The sequence below is a fragment of the Neomonachus schauinslandi genome, chromosome X (assembly GCF_002201575.2).
Source record: "Neomonachus schauinslandi chromosome X, ASM220157v2, whole genome shotgun sequence".
In the NCBI taxonomy this organism is placed as follows: Eukaryota; Metazoa; Chordata; class Mammalia; order Carnivora; family Phocidae; genus Neomonachus; species Neomonachus schauinslandi.
Genome location: NC_058419.1, coordinates 11186214 through 11191902, shown reverse-complemented (window position 1 = coordinate 11191902; position 5689 = coordinate 11186214). Strand labels below are relative to the sequence as shown.

Below are 5689 nucleotides of genomic sequence, written 5' to 3'. Positions count from 1 at the left end.
TGGACCTTCCTCCCTAGTTAAAATAATACCTTCCACCCCAGATTTTTTTAAAAGGTTCAATCTAAATGAAAACAGGGACTTCAAAGATTGAAACCCATTATATAAGACCTATTTAGAGAAGGTGTGATTATCCCCACTGCTTCTGCATTTAACAGTCAAATTTGACTTTGTTCTTAAACCTGGAAAATATGAATGGTGTATCAGTGTGAATTTTCATGCCCTTAACGTCATGGTCCCACCCATTAGAACTCCGTATCTAATATTATTAAAATTACTGATTCCATCCAATAAGTAACTGATAAATACTTTGCAGTCACAGCAATGTATTTGGCTAACATGTTCTATTCAGTGCCTATTTCAGCAGTCTCTCAGCTATAGTTAACCTTCACCTTTAAAGGGTCACAATATACCTTTACCTGGGTACTCGGTGGGGTAGCTCTCCCATTCCTGTCATCTCACATAACCTTTGCAGGGAATATCTTAACCACATCTAGCTTTTTCCAGATGTACAGGTATGACATCACACTGATGACATCCTTTGAGGAGGTTCATATGGCATGCTTATTCAGGACATAAAAACATTTACAAAGGAACTCACAAAAGAGGAGGACCCATTACTCCCACACATAGTACAAGGCCCTACCACCTCAGTTAAGTTCTTGAAAATTATGTGGTAAGCTAAGGGCTGCTCCAGTTCTGACAGTGTGAATAAACAGCTTTTAGCCTTCTTGGTACCCACATTGTTAAAACAAGCCTAAAATCTTTTAGACATTTTTTTTTTATTCCAGAGGCAACATTACTCATAATACAAATTTTATTTAAGTCCATTTGTTTTTTTACTTGCAAATAGGCCCACCTCGAATGAGATACCCTGCAAAAAAGGTTCTAGAACCTGTCTAAATTGATTTGGAATAAGGCACTCCTGTTAGGCCCCCCAGAGACTCCTTTATTGTAGAGGCTTTAGTGACCTTCTGTCATACCTCTTAGCGTCCCTAGAACATCCATGATGTCAATTAGTTGCCGTGCACTTCTGATACAAAGAACTGCCCTCCTTGGCCCAATGCTATATGCCATTAGTATGGCATATACTGGACTTTCCTAAAAATACAGGCTTTCTCAGGTCCTGAATCTGTGACTCTCCATATCCAGCTACCCATTATGACATAGATCATGAAAGCAGCACTCTGCAAGCTCAGCGTGGCTAGTAAGGCCTCCTTGCTACAGGATAGAGCCAAAACTGGGCTTTCTGCATAACCGACCTACAGGAGAGGGTACCTTCCCCTGTGCTCAATCCTTTGCCAGATGCCATAGTGCTAGAAGAGGTCACCTGTATCTTAGAACCTTTGAATACCTGGGGAGCCCCTTAGGATCAACAGAGTGAATGCCAAAGGGAGTTCATTCAGTTAACCAATAATATTATCACTGTCACACTTAATGGAGCTTTCTTCAGAGCTGCTTCTTTTCATCCCTTAATCAGGATGTTTCTGATGAAGGACAGGACCCCAGGGTTAGCTCAATTGACCAAACTTTAGGCAATCAACTTAACACTGGATGTCTTGGCCAACAATTTGCCTCATCTGCACATTTCTACAGATCTTTGGGCCACTGCCAATGGTCTCACCATCTGGTCTGGCCAATGCAAACAATTCCTTACCCAAGGTTGACTCATGTGGGGTAAAGAACTCTTGGAATCTCTTGCCTCACAGATACCTAAAATATAAATTTGGGTCACATATTTCTCTACACATATTAAAGACACAATACAAGATCTCATCATGGCACTGCTTATCATCTTTGGAGTTCCACACATTGATAGTGACCAAGGCATTCATTTCAGTTTTCAGAATACACAATGCTGGGCTCTTGAACAAAATATTCAATGGAACATTTACCTCTCCTACTGGTCTCAGGCTGCAGGTGCCATAATAGCTTACATAAATAAGTCTGAATTAAGTTAAATATACCATGAAATATTTTCATTATCAGTCAAACGTGAGGGATGAATTGGAATAGACTGTGACTCATGGACAAACAAATATTGTATATATTTAAGGTGTACACTTTAATGTTTTGATATATATATAGTGAGATAATCACAACCATCTAATTATTCATGTAGTTACTATTGTGTTTTTTTTGTTTGACTCTATTTTTGATGTATAACTCATGTGAGTAATAATCCTTTTTGTACCCTCTTGGTCTATGAGTGCCATCATTCATCTTGAAATTCAAACCAAATTTTGATTTTGAGGGTATACACCCTACTTCTGTAAGGTGACAACAAGCTCATATACTCCACAGAAAATTAATGCTATAAATGGAGAGAGAGAAAGAGAGAGATTAGGCATGTGGGTATGGCACTTTAAGGATACCAATATTTCAGGAAACAAGTATGTCTTGAGTGCGTAGTATGTACCAGACACTGTTCTAGGTCCTGGGCTTACAGTGAAGAACATAAGGTCTATAGTTCCTGCTGCCAAGTAATTACATTTACATGGGTGAAGAAGTAGTTAAGAGTGTTGGTGTGGGGCAGAGGACAGCTGCTTCAGCCAACAGTTGTGAGGAAATCTCTGAGGAGCTGATATTTGAATTGAGACCTGAATAATGAGATAGAGTGAGCTGTGTGAAGACTTCAAAGAAGAGCATTTTTGGTAGGAAGGACAGCAAGTAGCAATGCCATGAGGTAAGAACAAAAACAACGTGTTGAAGAATAGCAAAGAGGTGGGTGTGGCTGGAGTACAGAGACAGGGGCAGAGTGAAGGTGGTGACTGAAACCAGAGAGTCTGGCAGAGAGGAGGCTGTACAGGGAACAGGGACTTGAAGGGTGAGGACTTGCAGTTTATTTTATGTGTGGTAGAGAGCTGCTGGATGGTTTGATACAGGCAAGCGATGCAGTCTGAGTTATGTTTAGGAAGTTCACTGGATGTTGTGGCTTGTGTAGCACCAGAGAGGTAGCGGCCTGTTGAACAGTACAGGGTTGAGATGATGATGGCTGGGACTAGGGTTGTGGTGGTGGGGCATGGCGGGGGATGCAACTTGGTGTTGAGCAGAGCAATTTGGAGCATATGATTTGAAGTCTGACCTTCATTTACAGCTTCACCACCTAAAAGCTATTTGACCTCAGGTAAGTTTCTTAACCTCTCTAAGATTTAGTTTCCTTACCTGTGAAATGGAAATGATATGTGTTTATGTCTTAGAGTCATTCTGGGATTGAATGAGGTAATTTATGTGAAACACCTGACACTGTATTAAACCCATAATCAGCATTTGATAAAATGGCTTCTGTTATTATCATCAATAATATAAATAAATAAATATGTGTTCCTTCTTGCTTCTCTCCCCCACCCCACTCCCCAAGAGCTAATGTGTCTTGTGTGAGCTGCTGTTAACCTATGACTACTGACCCCTGTTTGACTTTCTTGAAGACACAAGTATTTGGGGGCATCTTCTTGCAACGGTGAGGCATTCTGGTACCTTTAGATACTTCACAGTAAATATCTATATATGGCTTGTGATTGATTTATATAATGAAGTGGCGGTAATGGCTGATTTCTAACATTCCCTCTTTCTACCTAAAGAATCATTACTTAAATATCTATCCTCTTCTCTCCAACCTCCTTCCATAAGGTCCTAAATGAACAGCAACCCATATTTCTTTCCTAACTACAAACAACCTGCTGAGCTTAGTCAGGTTGCTTTGACAACTGCTTCTTTCCATTAAATGCAGCTTTGAGTTTTTCTTCCCTCAGAAAAATCTATTTGCATTTTTGAAGAAGTTTCTCATTTTATTACTTGCTGATCAGAACTCTTCCAAACTCCCTTGTTCCCTTGATGGTTTTTTTTTTTTTTTTCTCTTTTTGGTCTCTGATATTTCCCCATCTTTGTGCATTATCATCATTTAAGACTAAAATTCATAAGCTGTTTACTTCTTCCTCCGCATCCTTGATGAAAATGAAATAGGACAGGATGTTTCCTTCTTTGAAGGGATTGCTTTCCCCTCCCCACCTTGGGCTGGTAAGTGATTAAAGCTTACTCATTCTTCAAGGCTAAGCTCAAATCGTGATTCCCCTCTGAAGCCTCTTTACCACCAGTGCCAGCAGAGTTAGTTGCTCTTGTCCTATAAATACCTTAAAGCAATTGCTACATTGTATGAGAATTATTCATTTACATATTTATCTCCCCCCAATATACAATATACAACAGCAAGGAGCGTATTTCATCCATCTTTATAATCCCAACCACCCTAACACACTTAACACAATATCATGGTGGCTGCTCAATGCATTGATGAATGACTGAAGGAGTAAACAATCAAATCATTGTATACATACTGGATCATTTCCTTAATCTACTCTGTAATATTTGCTTTAGAAAATGTTAAACTTAAAATCATTTAAAATTTTTATTAAAAATTCAAAATATCAGGAACAAAGTTTAAAAAAAAAACCATAATCCTGAAAACTTAAAACACCCTGCAATAAGCACAATTTTGGCAACGATCTTTCTGTACATGGCTCTACACTGATTTAAACACTTACCTGTGCATTTACATAAGTAAAGTAACTTTATATATATTTATAATGCTGGGAAAACCTTTAACTCTATAGAATTTTTGCATTTCATTACCCTCTCCTTCACTGGATAACCAGTGTTAAAAGCTTTCTGTGCACCTTTCCATATCTTTCTCCATGTTCATACAATAATGTAACATATATACATAAACATACAAATGTATAGGGGCAGTATTTTATTCTTTACCACATCTTGTTTTTCCTCATTTAGAAACACTTCACAGAAATTTTTCCACATCATCTGGTATAGACGTTTTAAAGTAGATATGTAAAGTGTGATGGTTTGAATGAAAGACAACTTATTAAACCATTCCTCTATGGAGGACATTCAAGTTGATTCCAGTTTTTTGGGCCACCACAAACAATATTACAATTACTCTGAATGTGTGTGTGTGTGTGTGTTTATATTTTGTTTATATTCATCATTATACATTTGTGCTTTTATTTCCATGGAAAGGGGCCTCAGAAATGGAATTGCTAAGTTAAAGTTTATGTGAATTCTTAATTTTAATAGATGTTGCCAGGTTGAATTCCAAATGCCTTTACTACATCACATATCCCTCAGCAGATGTATGAGATAACATGTTAACTTCCACCACGCTCCAGCAATATGTGGTAATATATTTAATGGTCCTAAAGTGATATTCCTTTGTTATTTTAATTTCATATCTCTGTTAGTGAGGCTGAGTAAATTCACTTGTTCTTTGGCAAGGTGGCTTTCTTCCTCTGTGAATCCTTACACCTTTTAACCACTTTCAATTCAGGTGTTTGTCTTTTTTTTAATTAATGTGTAGGATATTTTTCAATTAGCAATAATTGTGCCTCAGATAAACCTCATTGGCTACGATACTGCCACTGTGCAAAGCTTGTGTAGGATATATATATTTTTAAAAATTTTATTTATTTGACAGAGAGAGACACAGCGAGAGAGGGAACACAAGCAGGGGGAGTGGGAGAGGGAGAAGCAGGCTTCCCGCGGAGCAGGGAGCCCGATGCGGGGCTCGGTCCCAGGACCCTGGGATCATGACCTGAGCCGAAGGCAGACGCTTAACGACTGAGCCACCCAGGCACCCCGTGTAGGATATTTTTATATGTTGAATATGAACCCTTTATTTGTA

The 5689-nt window shown here is 38.6% G+C and overlaps 1 pseudogene; it reads right to left on the bottom strand.

Annotated features, from left to right (window-relative positions):
- Nucleotides 1–5350: 5350 nt before the first annotated feature.
- LOC123323430 lies at nt 5351–5438 on the bottom strand (annotated as a pseudogene).
- Nucleotides 5439–5689: the final 251 nt, after the last annotated feature.